A 27,818-nucleotide genomic window follows, 5' to 3' on the forward strand; every position below is an offset into this window, starting at 1 on the left:
GTCCATCACTACTATACCGCCTCCTTTGTCGGCCGGCCTAACAGTGATGGACAACTCTTCTTGGAATAGTTTGATGGCTTTTATTTCACCCTGATCCCTCTCTATATATATGTTTATGGTGGTCTCTATATTCTTATTTTATATCTTTTATAATTTTTTACAAATATATTTTTATATTTTATATACTGTACTATACATATGCTATAGTTCTTAATAGTTGGTGCTGCGCCTACACAAGGGCCCTGTGAGACGCAGTTGCTGCTATTTACATTTTATCTAATATTCAATTGTCACATTATATACAATCAATAAATTGAAATATTACTTTAAACACAACCTGTCCAGTTGTCTCAAACCCTGAGCCCTAATATATATATTTCTACAGACTAACTACAATCTGACACCTTGGGTATAAGTGTCTAATTAGGTAGCCCGGGTTTATTTGGTGGGTAGTCAGACAAGAGCCTCTCCAACTCTTCTATATAATTAATAATCCCCTTGAGGAGAGGCTATCCTGCAAGCCTCCCTGAAGAGAGGAAGGAAACAAGACACCTTCTTTACCTAGGAGAGCCTACACTAAACTCAATACACTGACACTTTTCCCATTAGAAACTTTTCCCATTAGACCCAAAACAGACCCTGCCTTCCCTCTGGAAGGTTCCTAGCTATATCTATGTGGCTGTGCACGCTAACCTCTCTGCTCTCAACCCTACCTGGTATAAATGCAGTTACATAACACAGAAAAACATTATAAAACACCACAAATGTCAAAAACATATGTACAACAAGGAGGGACTGGCCGGACAACACCAAACCACAAGCACTACAGGTATTCCAGTCCAGTTGTACACTGCGCCAACTGCCAGAAGGAAATGCCCGCATTAGCATAGAGTCCTGTATTTTTTTTAAAGTATGCCTATTAACACCTTGTTATTACTAATTATATTGAGTGTTATAACAGGAACCTCATGGGGCCTATGTAGGTGTTGTTAGAGTAGAGCAACATCTGCAGCCTATGCTGAAGGAACTATGTATAACAGGCATGTCTAACCCCTGTCTTTTGATGTGGCATCTCTTGTTGCCATGGCAACACCTAAGACAATCAGCATTTTTGTGAACGACAAGCTACTTCTAAGTATATAATTGGACATTGCTACAGAACACCTACATAGCACTTTTAAGTAAGTGACAAATAATCCTTGTGTACATATTGAACATATGAGCCACCACCTGTGCGAATAGAGTAGTTTGCTTATTAGTATATTTATTTATAATTTGTTTGCTATTTTCAGTGGAGTCCCTCACCAATATTGAATCCTCCACTATCAACTCCCACACCCAGGATAAAACTGATCATCACTTGTTCAGTAAGTTGTCTAACACCATCTATATAAATATTTTTTTTCTGTGCGCTGAGTCGCAAATACTTATTGTTATTGCCTATCTGTACTTTGGGGGATTTGCCAGGACCCTCTTAGCGACCAATTGGCTGCCAGAATTAAATAACTCCAGTGCTAGTAATATACATGTCTATTTTAGATTTGTAAATTACTTCTATTAAAAAAAATCTTAATCCTTCCAGTACTTATTAGCTGCTGAATACTACAGAGGAAATTATTTTCTTTTTGGAACACAGAGCTCTCTGTTGACACCATGACCACAGTGCTCACTGCTGACATCTCTGTCCATTTTAGCAACGGTCCAGAGCAGCATATATTTGCTGTGGGGATTTTCTCCTACTCTGGACAGTTCTTAAAATGGACAGAGGTGCCTATGAAAGACTGGACTACTTCCTGATCCATTCCACACTCCTCCCAATGCTCACGACTGCAGGTATAGACCCTATCACGATATCAGATCACGCACCAATCACTCTGTCCCTCTCACTCCCTGATCGCACCCACCCACAAACACGCTGGCGTTTAAATGAGAGCTTACTTGAGGATAGCAGAGTGAGGGAGGATGTACAGAAACACATCCAGATGTATTTTGAATTGAATGCGGACTCCAGTCTTTCTAAAACAGTGGTTTGGGAGGCGCACAAATCCTATATTAGGGGTATTCTAATATCTTGGGGATCCAGGCTTAAAAAGGAGAGGAACGCTGCTATAGCCTCTTTGTTGTCCCAAATTTCTTCCCTTGAAAAAGTCCACAAACGCAGACAAGCATTGGCCAACCAAAAGGAACTTAGTTTACTCAGGGAGAGACTTAGTGACTTCCTCCAACGGAAACAAACCAAAGCATATTTGCACTACAGACATAAATTGTATGCCCACGGCAACAAGGGAGTCAAGTTAATGTCTTCATTGTTGAAGAAAGCTAGACTGAAGGACCATATTCATTCAATCAAATCATCCACAGGGACTTCTCATACCAGTTCTACTGAGATTGCTAAGATTTTCAGAGACTACTATGCACAACTTTATAATTTGGGAGCAGAAGACACTAAGCAGCAGAACTCGGACAGGTCTCGTTTGGCTGACGAGTTCCTACGTGAGCTGCGTTTACCGAGTCTTACTGATAGCATGGCTCAGGATCTTCTGAGGCCCATAGACATGGGGGAGGTGAAGACAATTCTCTCCTCCTTTCCTCCTGGGAAGAGCCCGGGACCAGATGGTCTGCCGCTCTCATATTATAAGACTTTTGAGACAGCTCTTTTGTCTGGCCTAACCGACTTATGTTCGGCTGCCCTCCGGGGAGTACCTCTTTCCACACAGAAGCTAGATGCACATATCACCTTGCTCACCAAGGAGGGGAAAAATCCAGAAGACTGTAGTAGTTATCATCCAATTTCGCTTCTTAACCTAGACTTAAAAATTTGGGCTAAACTACTGTCCCTACGTATCAAGAGATATCTCCCACTACTGATCCCACTCCCACTACTGCAATCGGGATTTGTACCTGGCAGGGAGGGACGTTCCAACACTATACGGCTACTACATGCTATCCACGAGGCACATCTTGAAAATAGCTCACTAGTCCTTCTCGGCGTAGATGCCGAGAAGGCTTTTGATAGAGTCGATTGGTCTTTCATGAAAAAGGTGTTACTAAACTTCCATTTCCCCGCCCTCTTTGTAGATGCAATCTTCTCTTTATACTCATCCCCCTCAGCAACCTTATTAGTAAATGAATTGATATCTCCGAGTTTCTCTATCGGCAACGGGACAATGCAGGGCTGCCCCCTTTCACCAACCCTTTTTGTCTTGGTGATGGAAACGTTGCTCCAGAAGGTGCGCCAGACACTTGAGATTCGGGGCTTTGGTTCCCCCTGGTGAGGAGCTTAAAGTATTAGCTTTTGCTGATGACTTGCTTTTCCTACTAGGTGACCCTTTGGGGAGCTTGCCTTGCCTGTCCCGCTTGTTTGCTGATTTTGGTGCCTTATCAAATTTTATAGTTAATGTTTCCAAGTCAGAGCTGCTTAACATTACTCTTTCTAGCCACCAAATAAAAAGACTTACTGGTTTCACCGGCTTCCCCTGGACTAAAACTACCTTAAAATACCTAGGTGTTAATATTCCATCCTCTATCCACAAAATTTATGACTTTAACTTCAAAACCTTTCTCACCGATGTTCAGGGACTTTTAGAGGAGTATGATATTCCGCTAATCTCTTGGTTAGGACGGAAGAATGTGATTAAATGCTATGTCCTCCCGAAGGTGCTATATAGAATGCGGATGTTGCCCATAGCACTCCCCTCATCTTTTTTCCTCAGCCTGAAATCCCTATTCTCAAGGTATGTGTGGAGAACTAGTAGACCCAGACCTAGCTCATAGCTTACTAGCAAGACATCGACTGCAGGGAGGCATAGGATTGCCTGACGTCAAGAATATCTATAAAGCCATTCAATTGAAGAGATGGATGGATCTTACTCACCCCCTGCCCCCCGAGGGGCCTGACCCAAACGCGCCAATGACTGCGACCCCTGCAAAAGTTATTAGGGAACTGTGGCTCCCGACTCAACAACGATACAGACAGGGATCACCGTCCCTCTTGTACCAAGGAGTTGTTAACACATGGCTTGAGATGTGCCCTTCCCTCTCACCTACTCTCTCCCCATTGCTTCCCGCACACTTAATACCTGCAGTCGTGGACAAGTACTCGCCAACCTACCAACCCATGTGGGACAAATTGCGGCACCTAACGGTGGGCCAGCTATTCAGGGGTGGAGAGACGCCAACGCGAGAGACATTAAAAACTCTGGCTCCTCATCAGAGGTTTTCTTTTCTTCACACTAATCATTTCACCGTGTGTTGTTCACTGATTGCTGCTCAGCTCTCGGCACAACGCGAGCTGACCCTCTTTGAGGAAGTGTTGAAGTCAACTCATTCTAAGAAACGCAATCTCTCCTCCTGTCTTACCTATATCTCTCCTAACACACTTTCATCTCCCCCGCATTATGTTGAATCTTGGGCTAATGAAATGGGTAGATCTTTCACCGCCTCTGAAACTGAGATGATTCTGCGGAACTCACATGGTTTCTCTAGATGTATCAGAATGCAGGAATCCCACTACAAAATAGTTTCTAGATGGCACAAAACACCAGAATTTCTATTCAACCATGGCCTTTCTTCCACAAACCGGTGCTGGCGATGTCAGACGGAGTTGGGTACGCATTTGCACATCTGATGGTCATGTCCCAGCTTTGTTCCCTTTTGGAAAGATGTTGAACGAGTTATTCATTCTATCATGAAAAAAACAATTCTACTAACACCGGAGGCTGTTTTACTGGGCCTACCCTCCCTGGGCTATACTCCAGGAAAAAACTCGCTAATCAGTCACCTAGTGGCTATGGCAAAATCTTTAATTCCTCTCAGATGGCTCCAGAGGGAACCCCCTATATTAGGGGAATGGTTCGCCAAGGTCCACCAGGTGTGTAGACTTGAGGAAATGTCCCATAGAGCCATGAGGAAATATGACCTATATCTCAAGACATGGTCACCCTGGATCACGTATCCCCACAAGGTGGTGTAGTTATTCCTATGGTGAAGCATCCGGATGGCGATCTATACTTGAGGTCTATGTTCCCATCTCCCCCCCCCCGCCCCCTCCCTTTCTCCTTTCCATCCCTTCCCATCCCTCACCTATTGCCTTCCTGTTCTCTCGTGTCTAGCTTTCTCTCCCTGCCTTCTTTCTACATCTCTACTTTTTTTTACTGTGATTTTGATTTGCTGATGCACACGGTCAGCTGTTTGTTTAAATGTTTGTTAACATTACCCAACATACTTGTGTAGACGTATAAAGCGCATGTTGAGTTGTTCATGGATCAGCAGCTGCGACTGCTATATGTCTGCTCATTTGCTGTTTGCTTTTGGAAAACAATAAAAACATATTTGACACAAAAAAAAATGGACAGAGGTGTCAGCAGAGAGCACTGTGGTCATGATGTCAGCAGAGAGCTCTGTGTTCCAGAAAGAAAATAATTACTTCTGTAGTATTCAGCAACTAATAAGTACTGGAAGGGTTACGATTTTTTTTAATAGAAGTCATTTACAAATCTGTTTAACTTTCTGGCACCAGTTGATTAAAACAAATCTAAATTTTTATTAGAATTTTTACATTTTAAGTAACAGACATGGTTATGTAGGAAAATTCAAACAGTGCAAGTCATGGAAAACAACAACAGACAAGTTAAACAAAGCAGCACACAAGCCGCAAAAAGGCAGCTATATCTGAGAAGATAGTAGGCATCCATTTTAACACTACAGAAAGGTATTGCTTTTTGCACTTACACAAGTTAGAATAAAAAAGGAGGGTGAAAGGAGTAGGCAAAGGAGGGAAGGGGTTGTGGAATGTGGGGGGTACAACACGGGGGGCGGGGTACATTGCGTCATTAAAGGTTTAAGCCTCCTACACAGCTGTTTCTGTTTTAGCTACTGACTTTGTTTTTAACCTACATATGATGATCAACATCCCCTGTTTAGTATAATTGGCTAATCCTACAAAATCCCTGGATTTGTGCAAGTGTACATAGATGAATTGTTACTGTTTTGACAGCAAATGGGAGTTACACCAAATATTGATTTGATTTAAAATGATCTTCTTTCCACTCACCTTGCATTTTGATCCCATACATTTTTCTATTGATAGAAAATTGCATAACTCCTCTCTCCAGTTTTCTGTATTGTCAACCAATTAATGGATGGGGGAATTCACCATAGGTCATGATAAGCAAAGGGAAATAAAAAAAGAACTCTGTGTCGGTGGGGGGGCATTTTGATCTTTACTTTGGGGTCCCCTCTCTTCTATGCATACCACTGCTACTAACACTTCTATTTTTGAGAGCAATATTATTGTTCAGCATTTTTCCCCACCTGCCTAAAACCTTTGCACATTTTCTTGTTCAGACCCTGACAGATGACTAGAATGAGCCTGAAGAAGTGTGTGCTTATCGTGTTTTTCCCCGGTTTGTGCTGCTTGACCAAGATGGTCTCATGGACAGTCTATGGACCATCTTGCTCACAGAGACACAGAGCAGTGAGGGAAGAGGTAACCCCGACCAAGGTTACTAGAAAGTGATAAATGTACCCTGACAGGATATATGAATACTCACTTTGCTGAAGACGATTGTGAGAGAAAATCTACAAGTGGCTATTTATTTTTCCTATTTTTGAGATAGTGTCATCAGTAATACAAGCAAAAATCAACTCTTTACAATCTTCTCATCAGCACAAACAGGCAAGTCAAGTCATTGTATGGAAAGTATCCTGCATTCTATGGCTAGTAGGGTTGACGTGTCGTCACAATGTGACATTGTTTTAATTTCATACTGTGAGTTTTTATGAATCTTACCATATGTTCTGCATTTATGAGTGTTATAAATCTACTATTTTGCTGACATCTAATGTCAGATTTCTGTAGGTGCATGGGAGAAAGAACTCACAACTACAATAATAAAACATGTAGAACTTGTTACAGTAGAGTTGTGCCTCCCTAGTCCAACCTTCCTTTTAGCTAGAGGGGAGGGGGACCTGTTTTAGATCAAATCAGTTCAGTTCTTGTAATTTGCTAGTGCAGAACACACTGTCAGGGGACAGTACAGAGATCTTTACCATGATCTATTTATACCCAGGACTGTATCTATAACAAGGGGGCATCCTCTCCGTTTAGAGGAAAGAAAGGTTCTACACTAGCACAGATGGGGGTTCTTTACTGTAAGAGCAGTGAGACTGTGGAATTCTCTCCCGGAGGAGGTGGTCATGGTGAACTCTGTAAAAGAATTTAAAAGGGGTCTGGATTCTTTTTTGGAGAGTAAGAACATTGCTGGCTATGTAAATTAGAATTATAAGGACAGACCGTTGATCCAGGGATTTATTCTGATGCCATGTTTGGAGTGGGGAAGGAATTTTTATCTCTAGTATGAGTTTTTTTTTTTCTACCTCTGGATCAACTCGGCAGGGACTCATTAGGGATATAGGTTGAACGTGATGGACTCTGGTCTTTTTTCAACCTTATGAACTATGTTACTATGTAAGATAGTGCAGTGTCTGTCTCCAGGCTAAGCACATGTCTCTGCTCAACTTCCAGCAAATATATTTAGCCTGGCTATTATACTGTAACTAGTTCTAAAAAAAAGACCCTACCTAGGAACGCATGGGGATTACTCATTAATTCCTGAGATGTATCTACACCTGGTGCACCTTGCAGTCCTTACTGAGGGGATACAAGCTACTTTACAACCTCCAAGAAGAAGTGATATATTCCACCTCCTCTAAGAAAAGGTGATTGTCCATTTAGAGAGAGAAAACTTTCAAAGAGCCTCTATGTTTCTCCTGGAACCTAAAAGTGCTTCAGGCCTGAACCAGCATTCAATACTGTCATTCATTACTGTCACATCATGTGTCTGGTATACACAATAATAACCGAGTTATCTCAATGTGTAGAGCGTATATACAACGCCTATACGACAGAGCTCCAGCCTCTCTGTTCAATAGTCATTGATTAGACACACATGTATAGGGCGCAACTCCAGCTGACACGCCGGCAACAGGATTTTAGGTGAGTATACACATGAATGTTCTGACTCACGGTTTAGTAGAAAGTTTCTTTCAGGTTTATTCAAGTATATTCAGGTATTGTCTCGCAGGACATAAGGTTAGCAGCATGATGTGCAAGCAGCAAAGGTGGATACAAGCTCCGTGCTCCCCTCAGTCATGGCCCAAAGTTTCAGGAGCAAGCCCCCTTAGTCATGCGCCACATCATGTGTCTGTTCATACATCCATTCTACAATAGGAAACTGCAGCTCATCTTTTGTGAGAATGACCTTAAAGCCTTTCAGCACTATTTCCCTAACAAAAGTTTAAGGATCACTTTCTTTATATCCACCATACCTACCTACACTATAGCTAAAAAGGGGTACCTCCTTACAAGCACCATTGATTTACTGTGTATAAGACACTTATTTCCTCTAAATCCTATGAAGAATTTGCTCTCCCAAATGTATTTAAGTAAACTGTTAAACTGTTTCTGGCTACATCACTGTTCATTAAACACCATGGGTGTCACGTTGGGCAGGGATATGTGCAGCCCTGAACCCACCTACAGCCTCCATCCCTGCCTACTTGACAATCTGTTCTAAGTGATAGACCCACATCTGGACAACAGTCCCTATACTGAATAATTACAAGGCATAACAATGTTAAAATAGTAAAATACAAACAGTACTAAAGTCAGGGATTAGGTCAGGACACAATGGGTTAACAACAAACAGCAAAGAGGTCAAACACAAGTAGCACAAACTAAATTAATAAGCATGTCAACTAGGTGAGTCTGGAACAGAGATAGTGGTACAGTACAGAGACAGTTGTCAGAGAGATATATGAGAATAAATGCAGGTAAACCTGGAGATACAATCACAAAGCCAGTAACAAAGAAGAATCTACATTCCAGACAAGGAACACTGATGGGAGTGGAGTATAAATAGGGAAAGAATAATATGGAAATTTCACTGGTCCCATCAACCACACTAGGTGTAATCTATCCAGCACTCAAAGCATAAGAAGAAAATATAAATCAAAAGGATAGTGCCTAAAACTTAGCTTTTTATGTCAATATGGCTAAAAGTAAATCACCAATAATGTGAGCCCTTTACCACAATAAAAATCAATAATGAACAGCAGTAGAATTATCCGTTATTAGACAGCCGCTGTCACTTACATGCAGTACCTGAGGGTTCTCTCATTTATATATAGCAAAGCAGAGGGGAACACAATATAGCTCCATATTTAGAGAGTGACCAATACTGACACTAGATATAGTTGTAGTATCAGTAGATATAGATTTTTATAAAATTAGATTCTAGATTAAATTAATGGGGCAGAGCATGTCAAACAGACTAGGGAAGGGGAGAGCAGCCAAAGTTGCCACCCCTTGGGTGCCTTCTCAATACGTCTATGCCTACGAATCGTAGACAGGAAATATTTCCCCCATGCTGCATATTTACATGGTTCGCTATGGACGTGTCATGATTATTGCGCACATGACCAATATGCTCCAATACCCTTGTACGCAGCTCTCTCAGTGTCTTGCCTACATACATTAATGGGCATGTACAGGACGCCACATATATAATCCCTTTAGACGAACAATTGACGAAATGTTAAATTTTTCTATCATGTCCAGGTACAGTTTTGCTCTTTTAATAAATCGACACGCCTTGCAGTGGCCACATGAAAGGCAACCTTGTGTGTGGGGGGGCGGGGTGTCTATCTAGCCAAGTGGTGGACACAGGATCTGCTTTGAGATGGCTCTGCACCAGTCTGTTGCCAATGCTCTGTCCCTTTCTATACATTATTTGTGGTCTTTCCCCTATTGCCTCCTCAAGATCAGGATCCATTCTCAATATCTGCCAATATTTGGTTATGATATTCCTGATGTCCCTGTCAGCCTTGTCAAAAGTGCCTATTTTTCTTAGTGGGCATGCGGTGGTATCACACGCTTTGGGAGTAAGTAATTGGTCTCAGCAGGTGTTAAGAGCACCTCTAAATGCATATGTTAAGGTATACTCAGCATAATCTCTCTCCTGGAAACGATTTCTCATATCTTGTGCTTGTCGTTTTAAATCTGAGAGTTCCAAACAGTTCCTCCTGAGGTGCAGGTACTGCCCCCTAGGTATCCCCCTTTTTAGGGGCCCAAGGTAGCAGCTCTCCCACCTCAGGAGGCTGTTCGTGGCTGTCTGCTTCCTGTTCTATAGGGCACTGTTTAGTCCTATAGAAATTTTTAAATCCAAAAATGTAAGTTCTTTATCATGAGTTTCGGATGTAAAAAAAGACCAATAGAATTTTGATTTAATAGTTGAACAAACGTCTGAAATTCCACCGCAGACCCACTCCACAGAATGAATATGTCATCAATAAATCTGACCCATACTAGGGCATACTCAGTATAAATAGCCAGCCTAGAAAGGCCTGGATGCTGGGACCCAAAGCTATTGGACCAAGCTTCACACCCTTGGATAGATCTAGGAGTGTTACAGGTGCAGAGGCATCGTCAGGGTAATGAATGAGGCCTACTGTGTACCCAGAAGGAAACAGAACTGCTGAATTCCGGGAAGGCACAGGTGTGACAGTACTCCTCTCTTTTATGAGGGGCCACTGGACCCTTTAAGCCGGACCCTTTGTCCAGATAAGAGGCATGAAACTTTCTAACAAGGATAGGAGTGTAAATGGAAGCCCCAACCTCTCTTCCAAACCATAACCTTTCCAATGTACAAAATATTGAATAAAATTTTGCACTTTTTGGCTATCAATGACTTTGCAGACCTCATTTTCAAGCTCTCTATCTAGTAAATCGAGGCTGAACTGGCTAGGTACAAAAAGCCTATTAGGAGAAGTTCCTGCGGTTAAAATTTTGCCTTAAAGGGATACTCCACTGGAAAACATTTTTTTTTAATCAACAGGTACCAGAAGGTTAAACAGATTTGTAAATTACTTCTATTAAAAAATATTAATCCTTCCAGTACTTATCAGCCATTGTATACTACAGAGGACGTTTTTTTTCTTTTTGAATTTCCTTTCTGTCTGACCACAGTGCTCTCTGCTGAAACCTCTGTCCATTTTAGGGACTGTCCAGAGCAGGAGCAAATCCCCATACCCCAAACCCATCCTGCTCTGGACAGTTCCTGAAATGAGCTTAAGATTGGAAAAATTGACCTGGCATCAGGCGCTCGGGGATCCAGAGAGATCTCACAACCAGTTCATGGAGGTGGATAGGAATTCAAGCTTTATTAGTATACAACAACGCGTTTCGGGGTTAGCATACCCCTTCTTCAGATTGACAGATTTGTACAGTACAGTGCAACAGAGAGCTTTTTATACACACATTGATTGAGAAACAAAATGGTGGCAAGGTCACAGGTTCAGGATGGGAGGTACAACAGTAACAATAGAAGTGCAAAAAAACTGGGAACTTTATCTTTAGATTGACTCTTGTACTTTATACCTATATATAGGGATAACAGTAACTTCAAATAAAGAAAAGAAAATGTGCTTTATTAGATAATGTAAAGCAAAGGTGTAATACTTGATCCGGTTCATGTGTTAGATAGAGGCTTGATGCGCACTCGTTGTGAACATTGCCGTGCGCTCCACGGCATGTAAACAACGGCCGCATGTCGCCGCTCTGTTTATAAACAGAGCGGAGATGCGGCGTGTAGGTTGCTACGGACGCGTCGCTGGGGAGCGGGTCCGGAAAGATGATATGTTACGGAGCAGGCGCATGGTTTAGCGCTGCTCTGTGTATGTCAGGTAAAAGGAAACTATATATGTGTGGAGCAAGGTTTTAACGGCACAGTTTTGCTTAATATATAGAGAGATGAATGTATTACATGAAAATTTTATACATTTTTAACAAGATATATTATTATAGAATAAGTTTGTATCAACAAAAATCAAAAGGGTGCATATGTAAATTAAAATAGGATGAATCAGTTAATAGGATAACAAGGGCTGGATAATATGCATGCAAATAAATAAATAAATAGATAAATATTGTAATATATTTAATATGTAAAAATAAATATGTATAAAAAGTGATGAATAATAAATAAATAAATGGTATAGGAGACTTCATGTGGAAATGTATGAGAATATGATAATATGATAATATGAAAATATAAGAAAATATAAAATTCTATAAAAATCTATAAAAACCACACATTAGTCCAAAAAAAAAAAAAAAAAAAAATATATATATATATATATATATATATATATATCACATAGGGTACGGAAAAACAGAGGGGTTTTTTATATATATCTCTCTACTTCCGCACAGCTATACTCACAGGTTACTCTCAATAAATTCATTTAAACCAAGGGGCTGAAGTGTGCGTAATTTGAATATCCAAAAATTTTCACGTTGCCTAAGTGTATTAAAACGCTGGGGAACATCTTTATTGATCTGTTCTATGGCAGATATCTTGAAGGCCGAAAAATCGCCCTCATGATATAGCGAAGCATGGCGTGACACACTGTGAAGCTGGTACTTGAGGGTTGCATTGCTACGGTGTTTGTTGATCCGGTTTCTCAAACACTGTGTGCTGCGGCCTACGTATTGCAGGCCACACGGGCACTGTAAGAGGTATACAACATATTGGGAGTCACAGGATATATGTGATTTAATAGGAAAGATCTCTTTGGTGACCGCAGAGTGAAACTCTTTTGCCAAATGCGTTAAATTTACACAGCATTTACAGCGCGCATGGTTACACTTAAAACAACCATTCTTTTGTAAAAAGTTGGAAGGTTTATTTTGTAGAGTTTTTAAATTACTTGGGGCGAGTATGTTTTTTAGGGAGCGTGCTCGCCGAAAAGTGACTTGTGGTTTTGGAGGAAGAATTTTTTGTAAAAAAGGATCATTTAAAAGAATATTCCAATGTTTGGCAAGTATAGATGTAATATCTTTATTATTATTAGAAAAGGTGGTAATAAAATTACAACATCGTTTATCTAATGATGTATCTACTGTCAAAATTTTTTTGGTAAGACAGTCAGATTGTGTCAGTTTGTTTGCTCTGGTTTTAGCAGAAATTACAATTTTTTTCGGATATTTCTTTGCTTGAAATCTACTAACCAGTAATTTGCTCTGTTGGACATAGTCTGTATTTAAGGTGCAATTACGGCGGATGCGCTTAAATTGTCCAAACGGTACATTCTGGAGCCATTTCTTATAATGACAGCTTCTAAAATCTAAGTAACTGTTGCTGTCCACCTTTTTAAAAAAAAGTTTTTGTATTGAGAGTGTTATCTTCAGTATAAAAAACGCACACATCTAAAAATTCTGCATGATTGGAGTAAGATTCATGTGTAAAAGTGAGTCCCCATTTGTTATTGTTGAGAAAATATAAAAACTCTGAAAGATCAGAGCGAGAGCCATCCCATATGATAAAAATGTCGTCAATGTAACGTTTGTAATATATGCAGTGGCTAAAAAGTGGATGTGTGTACATTTCAGTTTCTTCAAAGCGTCCTACAAATAAATTTGCGAAACTTGGCGCGAAGCGTGTGCCCATTGCGGTGCCTCTCTGTTGTAAATAGATATGATTTAAAAAAGTAAAATAGTTATGAGTTTTTTTTTTTTTTTGGACTAATGTGTGGTTTTTATAGATTTTTATAGAATTTTATATTTTCTTATATTTTCATATTATCATATTATCATATTATCATACATTTCCACATGAAGTCTCCTATACCATTTATTTATTTATTATTCATCACTTTTTATACATATTTATTTTTACATATTAAATATATTACAATATTTATCTATTTATTTATTTATTTGCATGTATATTATCCAGCCCTTGTTATCCTATTAACTGATTCATCCTATTTTAATTTACATATGCACCCTTTTGATTTTTGTTGATACAAACTTATTCTATAATAATATATCCTGTTAAAAATGTATTAAATTTTCATGTAATACATTCATCTCTCTATATATTAAGCAAAACTGTGCCGTTAAAACCTTGCTCCACACATATATAGTTTCCTTTTACCTGACATACACAGAGCAGCGCTAAACCATGCGCCTGCTCCGTAACATATCATCTTTCCGGACCCGCTCCCCAGCGACGCGTCCGTAGCAACCTACACGCCGCATCTCCGCTCTGTTTATAAACAGAGCGGCGACATGCGGCCGTTGTTTACATGCCGTGGAGCGCACGGCAATGTTCACAACGAGTGCGCATCAAGCCTCTATCTAACACATGAACCGGATCAAGTATTACACCTTTGCTTTACATTATCTAATAAAGCACATTTTCTTTTCTTTATTTGAAGTTACTGTTATCCCTATATATAGGTATAAAGTACAAGAGTCAATCTAAAGATAAAGTTCCCAGTTTTTTTGCACTTCTATTGTTACTGTTGTACCTCCCATCCTGAACCTGTGACCTTGCCACCATTTTGTTTCTCAATCAATGTGTGTATAAAAAGCTCTCTGTTGCACTGTACTGTACAAATCTGTCAATCTGAAGAAGGGGTATGCTAACCCCGAAACGCGTTGTTGTATACTAATAAAGCTTGAATTCCTATCCACCTCCATGAACTGGTTGTGAGATCTCTCTGGATCCCCGAGCGCCTGATGCCAGGTCAATTTTTCCAATATTAAGCTCACCCACAGGATCTCCTCATTGGATCCATCCTGAAGACCTGTAGGCTTGCACGGAATCCTTCATTACCTCAGACTGAGGTTATATGCGTATTATTATACGCTCCAGGTGAGCGGCCATTCATTAGACCCCTTACGAATCCCCACTCTACGTGGGTCTCTGTAGAAATCTTTAGGGTAATGCACTAGGCGCCTCCTTGGGCCTTCTCTCTTTTTTTCTATTTGTTTACAAGTTCCTGAAATGGACAGAGGTGTCAGCAGAGAGCACTGTGATCAGGCAGTGCTCTCTGCTGACACCTCTGTCCATTTCAGGAACTGTCCAGAGCAGGATGGGTTTGGGGTATGGGGATTTGCTCCTGCTCTGGACAGTCCCTAAAATGGACAGAGGTGTCAGCAGAGAGCACTGTGGTCAGACAGAAAGGAAATTCAAAAAGAAAAAAACATACTCTGTAGTATGCAAAGGCTGATAAGTACTGGAAGGATTAAGATTTTTTAATAGACATAATTTACAAATCTGTTTAACTTTCTGGCACCTGTTGATTTAAAAAAAATGTTTTCCAGTGGAGTATCCCTTTAATGTCTGAGGTAATGTCAGGAACTACAACTGACATCACAAGACCCTTGGGGAGTATAATTTTGGGGTCAGTGTGTCACATGACTGGCACAAAAACTCTGAGACAGGGCACCTGCCTTCACATTTTTACAACCTGGATGATATGTAATTATTAAATTAAACCAGGTTAAAAACAGGGTAAATCGGGCCGCATTTGTTGATTCGAAGATAGGTCACTTTTTTTTGATTAGTGAAATCAGTAACAGTATGGGAGGCCCCTTCCAAGAAATTGCACCATTCTTCAAGTGCCCACTTTATGGCTTACAATTCCCTGTTACCAATCATTAAATTCGTCACTGCATCCTCACTACTAGAATATTTACGAGAAAATAAAGCACAAGAAAGCAAAATAATGCAAATGGTTATCCCTTGAGAAAGAACAGCTCCCACACTCATTTCTGAAGCTTCCACCTCTACCGTGAAACGTTGAGCCAGGTCTGGTTGGATTAGGATTGGAGTAGTGGTGAAACTTCTTGTAAGATGTTCAAAAGTTGCCACTGTGTCAGGCTTCCAATTTCAACTCAATTTCTAGTCAAATGAGTTAATGGATTCGCAATTACTGAAAATTTTTGAATAATATTTTGATAATTAGTGAACCCCAAAAATTGTTATCCACAATGAAGAAGGAATAGAAGGCTGCACTCACCATATACTTCATCTGTTCATTATTGAAAGTTTATGACATGGGGATGAACTTGTAGCGGGTGCTTTCCTAATGTTAGTGACATTAGTGTTGAGCGGCATAGGCCATATTCGAATTCGTGTATATTTGCGAATATATGGACGAATATTCGTCATATATTCGCGAATATTCACGTTTTATTTTCGCATATGAAAAATATTCGCGTTTGCGAAAATTAACATATGCGAAAATTTGTATATAAGAAAACCTGTGCAAGCAAAAATTTGCATATGCGAAAATTAGCGTATGCAAATTTTCGTATATGCGAAAATTCGCGCACCAGCCTCACACAGTAGTTTTAGAGCCTTCTTTACACCACACAAGCTGGAAGCAGAGATGGATGATCACTGTTATGTGTACTGTGAAAAAAAATAACAAAAAAACGAATATTTGTAATTACGAATATATAGTGCCATATTCGCGAATATGCGATATTCGTGAATAAAATTTGTATTGCGAATATTCGCGAGCAACACTAAGTGAAATATGTTTTGCGCTGACTAGCGTTTCCTCTGGCTCCTCTTCTTTAAAGTGACGTCATGATACTCCGGCCCCGTGGTCGGCACCCGGCAGTTTGTGAGCTGGCAGCTTGGCGTGCAGCTCAAAGAGGTGGGTGTGGAATGCAAGATTGCGGGGGTCCTCAGCGGCGGATAGGGTATAAGATGTCTTAGGGCTGGAGTACCACTATAAGAGGACATTGTCTAAATATAGTCTTTCATGGCCAACCTCTCTGCCTCAGACAAATGAATGATGCACTCCTTGGAAAACTTGGCATCCAAGTCTATGGCACAATCATAATCTCGATGTGGGGGTAGAGTTGAAGAGGCCTCCTCAGAAAAAATGTCACAAAAATCTTAAATAAAACCAGGAATTCCCTCACCCACACTGAGATAAGTTACATTAACTGATTATTACAATTGGGGCCCCAGCAGATCAGTTCTCCAGTAGATCAGTCAAAGATTGGATTATGGCGTTTTATTAACCAAGGTGAACCCAGGAGGATTTGACAGAAAAATGTTTAAAGACCAAAAAGGGGACGGAAACAGAAAAGAGACTAATTTAGGTGAAGGCAAGTTCTATGATCTTGTGACCAGCCGATGTCATTACATTCTCTTGCACACTATTTGTTGATATTAGTGTTGCGCGCGAATATTCGTAATGCAAATTTTTATCGCGGATATCGCAAATATTACAAATATTCGCTTTTTTTTCCAAGTACACATCACAGTGCTCATCCCTCCATGCTTCCAGCTTGTGGTCTAAAGAAGGCTCCAATACTACTGTGTGAGATTGGTGCGCAAATTCCCGAAATTCGTCACTTCCAGAGGAAATTGATCTTTCCCTTCTTTAATTTGTGGGCCAATGAGAATGATGCAAATACAGTTTTCAGAGGTTAGCAACATCCCTAGCAACCAATAGGAAAGTTGCCCACCTCTTCACTTATAAGATTCCTCCCAGCAGCATTTTTTTGCAGTTTCATGTGGTTGTGAGAGGAGATTGAATACTGTCTGTGCTTTCAAGTGCTTTTAGTCAGCAAATTTTTTGTGTTAGATAGATTAGGTTAGTTTAGCCGATAGGTTCTAGTGTAGGGTATAGAGTTAGCTCTGTGCTGTGCTTTTTTAAAAGCAAAGCAAATCATCTAGTGAATGTATAGTGTTAGATAGAGTAGGTTAGTTTAGCAGATAGGTTCTAGTGTAGGGTATAGAGTTTAGGTATAGTATAGTGTAGGCTTTAGGTGAGTTTTAGTGTTTTTGTTTAGTGTCTGTGTAAAAAAAGAAATGCATTAGCTTTAGTTTTTAGTTAGTTTTTTACTATTTAGTTGGTGTAGTTAGTAGTGTCTGTGTAAGTATCTGCGTAATTGTTTTTGTCTTTGGTTAGTAAAACAAAAGTTTATTAGCTTTAGTTTTTAGTTAGTTTTTTTTTACTGTTTAGTTGGTGTAGTTAGTATTGTCTGTGTAATTGTCTTTGGATTTGGTTATTTAAAAAAAAAAAAAAAAAGTTTATTAATGTTAGTTTTAAAGGGTAGCTCCCACCAAGTACTATATAATCTAATATGTTCCTACCTAGTAGTAATATAGCCCAAACCCCCTACCTGGCTTCAAAACATTTTTTAATAGCTTTAATAGAGCAGATTTAGTTCTTCTAAATCTGCTCTATAAAGCAGGGCAGGAAGCAGCGCTTCCCAGCAGGGGTGACGTCACTGATGCCTTGCTGGGTGCTTGCTTCCGCCCTCACATCGTCTATGCATAAGTGTTTTATTTATCTAATAGGGTGCCCCCAGCTGTTTCCCAACTACAACTCCCAGCATGCCATGATTGCTATTAGCGGTCAGGCCATGCTGAGAATTGTAGTTGTGAAACAGCTGGAGGCACCCTATTGTCTAATGTCACAAGAATGCCTCCCACGAGCGCTACCATCACCACTAGCGGGGTCCCTGTGCCCACTAGCGGTGTCAAATGTGCCCCCCGCGAGCGTGATCGCTACCATCACCGCTAGCGGGGTCCCTGTGCCCACCAGCAGTGTCAAGAGAATACCGAGCGCGGCTCTGTTCCCTGTCCCTGTCAGCTCTCAGGGTACGGGAACAGATTTAAAAGCCTCGCACGCAGCTAACGTAGTACTGCGCAGGCGCAGCACTACGCAAATAGCGTAGGGCTAACACCAGGCTCCTAGCGCTGCCTACGTTAGCCCTACGCTATTTGCGTAGTGCTGCGCCTGCGCAGTACTACGTTAGCCGCGCGCGAGGCTTTTAAATCTATTCCTGTACCCTGAGAGTCTCAGGGTACGGGAATAGATTTAAAAGCCTCGCACGTGGCTAACGTAGTACTGCGCAGGCGCAGCACTACGCAAATAGCGTACGGCTAACGTAGGCAGCGCTAGGAGCCTGGCATTAGCCCTACGCTATTTGCGTAGTACTGCGCATGTGCAGTACTACGTTAGCTGCGCGTGAGGCTTTTAAATCTGTTCCCGTACCCCGAGAGCTGACAGGGACGGGGAACAGAGCCGCGCTCGGCATTCTTGTGACACCACTAGTGGGCACAGGAACCCCGCTAGCGGTGATGGTAGCGATCGCGCTCGCGGGGGCACATGTGACACTAGTGGGCACAGGGACAGGGTCGTGCACGAGGCCAGTGGAGCTGGCCAATGCACGCAGCCCCAGCTATCAGCATGCTCGCTCTCGCCTGTTTGATTGACAGGCGGGAGCGAGCACCGCAGTGCCTGAATTTCGACTCATTGCCAGGGTTAAATGAGTCCAAATTCAGTAGTAACGTCACTGCCGAATGCATTCGGCCACTAGGAGGGCGACCCCTAGTGGCCGAATTTAAAAGTGATTTTACACTTTAAACACAGTTTAATATCACTTTTATAAATTAAAGTATATTAGAGATATGTTATAGTACTTAAGTACTACAACATATCAATTTTTTTTACTTCATGACAGTGCCCATTTAAGTGTTTGATTTTTTACTGTTTAGTAAGTGTAGTGATTAGTGTCTTCGTCAGTGTCTGCGTCAGTGTCTGTGGCTTTTGTCAGGTAATTTTTGCCCCAGCGTCCCCATCCCAATAAGAAGATCACGTGGCTGTTCTGGTAGCAGGGGTAGGAAAGGTGGTTTCAGAGCTGGACCACTGCCAGCACGGGCAACTCCTCTAGAGGGTCGGGCGCAGATGGCAGTGGCATCATTAGGGACTTTTTTGGTGAGGGTAGCCGCCCCATTTCCTCACAGGATACCGAGAAAGTAGTGGCTCTTGCGGCACAAGCTAGTGCCACGGATTCCTCTGCCCCAGCTCCGAGCAGCAGCAGCACTCCGGTTGCTTTAGGACCAGCCCCCAGCCCTCAAGAATCTAGCCTTCTCCTGTTTGACAGCGACAGTGAGAGGGACCTCTTGGGGGAGGTCATGCATCAGGCTGAACTGGATTTCAGTACTGATGCTCAGGACCTTTTGGAAGGAGGGGGTAAGGGCTGTCAGTACCCCAGTGACATTCCTTCCAACTGGTGCGGGTGGTTTTAGCCAACGAACCCCCGCACCTAGTCACACCCAGGCATCAGTGAGGGGGACAGGGGAGCCAGGTCAGGGGCACCACGTCTGCTGTTCCCCTCAGTCCACCACAGTTTGGCCGTGGGTCTGACATATTAGGGGGCGAAGAGAAGGGTGACCCAGAATGGGTGACACCTCCCTTGTCAGTCCACAGCAGCAGTGACAAGGAAGGTTGGCACCCTAGGGAAATGCTGAACCAGGCCACCAGGGAGACCGGCATCAGGGGCTCTAGTGGTAATGGCTGCAGGAGGAGGCAGCCGCCAGATCCACCTGTGCGCCCTGAGCCCAAACAGGTGAAAGTCAGCACCACCTCATCTGACAGGAGGTCAGTGCATAAGTCACCTGTTTGGGCTTACTTCACCCTGGCAGCAGATAATGCTGCTATAGGCAGATGTAAGCTGTGCCATGCCAGGGTGAGGAGAGGCAGGTCTTTGGCTCGGCTGGGTACCACTGCCCTTATCCAGCACCTGAGAGTCAACCACTGGTGGGAGTGGGAACAAATGCGGGATGGTGGTAGCAGCGCCACCAGCAGTGTGCAGGGGACAGCAGCTCCTGCCACTGTACTGCAGACATCCCAACCCCTTCCATCCATGCATTCCCACTCCCACGCTCCCTCTTGTAGAGGTACTGACACTGGCAGCTAAACCATTGCCTCCACTGTCATCCGGTACCAGCAGTCGGTTGCCGACGCGTTTGAACTCAAGGCACCCTACCCCCCGGGGACCGACGTGTGCGTTCACTCAATGGGCTCCTGGAAAGGGTTATTGCTCAACATCTGCTGCTCTTCAATCTTGTGAACAGCAATCTATTCAGGCAGGTGTTGAAGCAGGCCCATCCCAGATGGCATGTCCCCAGCCACCATTTCTTTGCCAGGACCGGCATCCCTGCCCTACACCATCACATTGTATTCCTGATGTCCAAATGCAATGGTGTCCGCTCACCTCCGGAGCCTTTGAATCTCTGACACACCTGTGCTGTCACGGACCCGCCGGTCCCGCCCCGGCTTCAACAGCGTATAGAAGGAAGGATTGTCCGGCACCAGGTATGCTCTAAAAGATTTCTTTTATTCAAGCCATAGCAAGGAAACAAACATCACAGGACTGTAGTAATCTGACGCGTTTCGCTCTCTCTTGAGCTTAAACGTAGACTAAATTCAACAGACCAACATGCAGTTTTAAAATAAGACTCAATGGTCACATGATAAAATACCTGACGTAGGTAGTGATTGTAAAAACCCGGCATGGATATCATCTGTTAGTATTACAGAGTGGGTTGGATCCTGTCATTAGTGCGTTATTCGCTGTGTGTCTATCCTATGAGTGTAAATGTACTCCAAGCACTAAGTGTAAAACCGACAAATATGCACAAATAAACCGCAGTGTGTTGGAATAGTGCATGTATAGGTCGGTGGAATAATTTATCTCCATATCTAAATAGCTCAGAAAAGCTGCATACATAAATATATATGTGTTATAATTACATGCGTTGAATGGATTATGGCATGTTAGACGTCACACATGCACGGATAAATGATACAAAAGAATAGGCAATTACTTTATGTATGTAATTCTTGTAACCTACATGCATGTATACATATACTAAAAGATGATATCTACATCATTAGTTGCTGGATGTACATAAATAAATTGTAACATTGCACAATTTTCTCTATTTTGGTATGCATATATATCCGTTGCATATTGATACCATAATCTACAGTAACCGCACTCTAATAGGCATCTAAACACACTAGGTGGAATCACCCTCCCAACACTCCCATTAAGAGAAATTGTTGGTCTACCAAAATTATGAACGGATACAACATAATATAATATAATAAGATAATAAGGACCTGTCGCGCTCAAGGCGCTCGGAGCATATGGGGAGGCATATAAAGCTAGACAACATTCTTATGTACAGGTCATAATTAAATCTAGGCGTTTGTTCATTCCCCGCGGGTATCTGGTATCCAAAAGAAATATCCAATATGTCTCTCTATTGAAGAGGCGTTTTCTCACATCCCCTCCTCTAATACCTATCTTAACCCTTTCTACACCAGACACCCGCAGGGAATCCAACTCCCCCGCGTGCACATCCCGAAAGTGGCGTGATAACATGGAAATGCCTACTCCTTCACTCCTGAGCACCACAGCTCCTTATTATCTTATTATATTATATTATGTTTTATCCATTCATAATTTTGGTAGACCAACAATTTCTCTTAATGGGAGTGTTGGGAGGGTGATTCCACCTAGTGTGTTTAGATGCCTATTAGAGTGCGGTTACTGTAGATTATGGTATCAATATGCAACGGATATATATGCATACCAAAATAGAGAAAATTGTGCAATGTTACAATTTATTTATGTACATCCAGCAACTAATGATGTAGATATCATCTTTTAGTATATGTATACATGCATGTAGGTTACAAGAATTACATACATAAAGTAATTGCCTATTCTTTTGTATCATTTATCCGTGCATGTGTGACGTCTAACATGCCATAATCCATTCAACGCATGTAATTATAACACATATATATTTATGTATGCAGCTTTTCTGAGCTATTTAGATATGGAGATAAATTATTCCACCGACCTATACATGCACTATTCCAACACACTGCGGTTTATTTGTGCATATTTGTCGGTTTTACACTTAGTGCTTGGAGTACATTCACACTCATAGGATAGACACACAGCGAATAACGCACTAATGACAGGATCCAACCCACTCTGTAATACTAACAGATGATATCCATGCCGGGTTTTTACAATCACTACCTACGTCAGGTATTTTATCATGTGACCATTGAGTCTTATTTTAAAACTGCATGTTGGTCTGTTGAATTTAGTCTACGTTTAAGCTCAAGAGAGAGCGAAACGCGTCAGATTACTACAGTCCTGTGATGTTTGTTTCCTTGCTATGGCTTGAATAAAAGAAATCTTTTAGAGCATACCTGGTGCCGGACAATCCTTCCTTCTATTGTATTCCTGATGCTTAATTATGCTGTCAGGGACAAGCTGCATCTGACAATGGATGGTTGGACCAGCAGACATGGGCAGGGATGATAGTTTTACTGCCCATTGGGTTTTCCTCTGAGATGCCAGGGATGGATCGGCGGTATTTGAGTTTGTGGTGCCACCCCGGGGGAGAACTGCTGCTCTCCCACAAGCCACTGTCACCACGGCTGCTGAGCCCCCAGCAAGCGTCCCTGTGGCTACGCAAGTGTGGGGCATGTGTGCTGCCAGGCCGTGCTCCAGCTTGTGAGCTTAGGGGAATGGAGACACACTGGACCTGATGTTCTGACCACACTCAGGTCCAAAAATGGCTGACACCCCGCTGGTTAGAAGCAGTTATGGTTGTCTGTGACAACGACAGCAACCTACTCACCGCCCTCCATGCTGGCAGTCTCACCCACGTGCCCTACCTGGCACATGTCCTCAACCTTGTGGTGCGGACGTTCCTGCACACATATCTAAGGTTGAGTGACATGGTGGAAAGGGTGCGGAGGATTGCCAGCCACTTCCAATGCTCCCCAACAGCCATCACATATTTGTCCAAAGCGGAACAACCGCCTGCACCCTCACAGGTTGATTGTGGACAGCGTGAGGTGGTGGAACTCCACCCTCCACATGCTGGAGAGTTGGGGGAGGAGTGACGGGTGGTGAGGAAGTACCTGCTTGAACAAAGCACTCCAGGGCCATCACAACTCCTCTACATCACTAATTTGGAGTGAAGGCAAATACAGAAGGTCTGCCACGTGTTGGCCCCATTCAAGCAGGCGACCAAGATGGTCAGCGAGGAGCATGTTGGCCTCAATGCTCCCCATAGTGTTCCTGCTCGACAGAACACTAGATTGCCTGCTCAGGGCTGGAGAGAGTGCCTTGGTGGAGCAAGAGGAGGCAACACTGCTCCACCAAGACAAGGCCTAGGACGAGGAGGAAGAAGAGTCTGTCGATGTACAGAAATCTGGGCCTGGTCAGGAGAGAGAGCCGGTGTTGGGGGCACTGTTAGTCTGGGGGTGGGGCAGCTCCCACCCGGAGCAGCAGTGACGGCAAGAGGAGGAGGCAAGAGAGGTCATGGTCCCGGGCAGCTATGGACAACCACAGCAGGCTGTCCTCTTCCCCATGAATGCCCACATGCTGCGATACCTCAGGAGTAGTGTTGCTCGCGAATATTCACATTTCGAATTTTATTCGCGAATATCGCATATTCGCGAATTCACGAATATTGGCGAATATAGCGCTATATATTCGTAATTACGAATATTCGTTTTTTTTTTTTTTTTTTTTCACAGTACACATCACAGTGATCATCCCTCTCTGCTTCCAGCTTGTGTGGTGTAATGAAGGCTCTAATACTACTGTGTGAGACTGGAGTGCAAATTTTGCGAATATTTACATATGCTAATTTTCACATATGCGAATTTTCTCTTATGTTAATTTTGGATATGCAAATTTTCGCATATGTTAATTTTCGCACACGCGAATATTTGAATATGCGAAAATAACATGAGAATATGCGAATATTCGCGAATATGACGAATATTCGTCCATATATTTACGAATATTCGCGAATTCGAATATGGCCTATGCCGCTCAACACTACTCAGGAGGGACCCCCGGGTCAGGAACATTAAGGAGAGGGATGAGTATTGGTTGGCCACCCTTTTAGACCCCCGCTGCAAGGGGAAACTGGAGCAGTTCATCTCAGCCAGCCGGAGGCCGGACAGGATGGATGAACTGCAGTCCTGTCTCAGCCGATTGGAGAAGGCAACTCCCCGGCCTCCAGTTGTCCTCTCCCATCTCCCCCAGCAGGTGGCTGGACCCAGAAGCTCCAGCCGATCAGGTGACCTTATGGGTGAGATAAGGCTGTTCTACCAGCCTGCACGACCCCGTGTCTGCACCAGCAGCAGACACCACCAGCGGCTGGCCCGCATGGTGGCAGACTACATGGGGTCCGTTAGTGCTTCCGACAGCATGAACACCGACGACCCCATGGAGTATTGGGTGTGGTGGCCCCTGTCCACAGACTCTGTGGACAGACTCACATTCATAAAAGTCCTGGATCAGTGGAGACTTCTTGGCCCCCACCATCAGTTCTGGGCGCTGAAGGGTCAATCCCTCTCCTTGGCTCTCCCTCCAAAAAAAAAACTTTGTTTTTTTACTTTAGATATATTTGTATATATATCTATGAATTTATTTATTTTTTGTAATCATGGATGAATGTCTTTATTTTTAAATTTGTTGATGAATTTATTTCTGTTTTTAATCATTAATAAAAAAAATTATTTATTAGTTTATTGATTAATTTATTTATTTATTAGTTTATTGATGAATTTATTGTAATATATCTGTATATATGATTTTATTTATCTATCGAAGAATGTATTAACCTCTTCAGGACACTGGGCGTATCCATACGCCTGTGGGAAATCCGGTCCCCACCGCTAGCCGGTTGGGGACCGGAGCCGGATGCCTGCTGAAATCATTCAGCAGGCACCCTGGCACATCGCCCAGGGGGTCCTGAGACCCCCCCATGACGGCGATCAGAGAAAATTGCATGTCAACCCAGACATGCGATTTTCTCCAATTCCGGGCTGATCGGGTCTCTGGTGACCCGATCACCTGGAAAATAGGGCTAATCGGAGCTGTCAGCAACAGCCCCGATCAGCCTAAAGAATAGGAGTGAGGTCGCAAAGCTGCGATCTCCTCCTATCCCCTGGCATTAGTCAGAATGGAGTTCTGACCAATGGCAGCGCAGGACAGGGGGACCATGGCAACCCCCCGTTCTGCCCGCCCCTGGATGCCGAGGGGCTCTGGGAAGAAGATGGAGGCCGTACCTGCAGGAGAAGATGCCTGGGGACCTGGGATCTTCGCTGGAGCCTGCTGGATCTTTGCTCAGGTAGGGAATCGACAGTGGGGTGGGGGGGGGGGGGGAATTGAAAGTGAAAGTAAAACAATCTTTACTGTGGCAACCACTAGGGGGGCCAAACTGCAACTCCCTGCATGCCCAGACAGCCAAAGGCTGTCTGGGCATGCTGGGAGTTGTAGTTTTGCAACATCTGGAGGGTCAAAGTTTGGAGACCACTGTTACAGTGGTGCCCAAACAATAGCCCTCCAGATGTTGCCAAACTACAACTCTCAGCATGCCTCGACTGCCCAGGCATGCTGGGAGTTGTAGTTCTGTAACATCTGTCCCTTCAGATTTAGCAATTTTCATTAAATTTTTGAAAATTGCTGCTCTACTTTGAAGCCCTCTAATTTTTTCAAAAAGCAAAAGTATGTCCATTTTATGATGCCAACATAAAGTGGACATATTGTATTTGTGAACAAAAATAAAATGTATCTGGAATATCCATTTTCCTTACAAGTAGAGAGCTTCAAAGTTAGAAAAATGCAAAATTTTCAAAATTTTCATGAAATTTTGGGATTTTTCACCAAAAAAAGGATGCAATTAACGCCGAAAATTTACCACCAAAATAAAGTAGAATATGTCACGAAAAAACTATCTCAGAATCAGAATATTCGGTAAAAGCGTTTTCGCTAAAAAGGGCTCAGTCCTTAAGGTGAAAAAAGGGCTGCGTCCTTTAGGGGTTAATCTTTTTTTATCAATCAATGAGTTTATGGATTTTTCCAATAACTGAACATCTTATTTAATTATTTGGTCAACACGCCGCCCACACCAACACTGTCAAACAGCATAGCGGAGTTTGTAATCTGTTCAGAAGGCACTATCGGGGAAATTTATCAAAACCTGTGCAGAGGAAAAGTTGACCAGTCGCCTATAGCAACCAATCAGATTACTTCTTTCATTTTCAAAAGGGTCTCTGAAAAATGAAAGAAGCTATCTGATTGGTTGCTATGGAAAATCTCCCACTATGGCTGGAATTCCACTAGTTTTTTTTTTTTTCTTTAAACGCCAAGAAAAATGCCAATTCTGCCGCATGGCGTTTTTTCGGCCAACAGATGTTAGCTGTAAATCAATTTTTCAGTTTACCGTTTTTTTAATCCTTTTGCTGTTTTTTCACACTTTTTTGGCATTTATCAGCTCCTTGAGCCCATTGCGTTTTTTTTTCCTGAAATTGTGGCGTTTTTCTCACATAGAAGTCTATGGGAGTTAAAAAACGCCAAGAAAAACGGCACGTGGGTTTTAACTTTGGCGTTTTTTCAGGTGGTTTTTATTCTATTATGGACTTTAGCGATCCAAAAAAGTGATCTGCGTCTGAGTTTTTATCTGGCGTTTTTGCATTTGAGTTGAGATTTCATTTTTGGCCCCTTTGGCGTTTTTTTCAAAATGTGTTGGGTACCAAAAAAAGAAAGGATGCAGTATGGATGGGAAAAAATTTATTTAAGGAAATTTTTATATTTTATAATGAACTTTTAATAAATTTTTACTAGTGTATTTTTTACTTGCACTTTTAAATTCCCCATTCAGGGCTCCCGGTGGGGTTTTTAAATTACCAATTTGACCCCCAAATGTATGCCCCTCCCCATGCATATTTATAATAATCCATTGTCCCCAGCGTGTTTGGCTCCCGACATTTCCTGCTGCTGCCCTGCTCCAAGAAGATGAGGAGCAGGCAGAGGGGCAGAGGGAGGGGAAATAAGGACAATGGGGGGGGGGGGTAGAAGAATAAGCACACTGGGGCAAATGAATTGTTTTAAACACACTGGGGCCAATAAATTATTATAAACACACTGGGGCCAATGAATTGTTATAAACACACTGGGGCCAATGAATTATTATAAACACACCGAGGCCAATGAATTATTATAAATATGCATGGGGGGCATAAATTTTGGGGTCAAATTAGTAGTTTAAAAACCCCACCAGGAGCCCTGAATGGCTCCTCGTGACAGCCATTCAGGG

General features: G+C 42.4%; 1 long non-coding RNA gene across 1 annotated transcript in view; it reads left to right on the plus strand.

The window, feature by feature from the left end:
• The first annotated feature begins 986 nt into the window (after positions 1 to 986).
• LOC130276884 (uncharacterized) overlaps positions 987 to 27,818 on the plus strand; it is a 38,634-nt gene continuing 11,802 nt past the window's right edge. Inside the window, exons 1-2 of the long non-coding RNA XR_008845278.1 lie at positions 987 to 1,181; positions 1,293 to 1,367. This is a non-coding gene — a long non-coding RNA (uncharacterized LOC130276884). The remainder of the gene's footprint in view (positions 1,182 to 1,292; positions 1,368 to 27,818) is intronic.

Source organism: Hyla sarda, chromosome 6 (assembly GCF_029499605.1).
Source record: "Hyla sarda isolate aHylSar1 chromosome 6, aHylSar1.hap1, whole genome shotgun sequence".
NCBI classification, from domain to species: Eukaryota; Metazoa; Chordata; class Amphibia; order Anura; family Hylidae; genus Hyla; species Hyla sarda.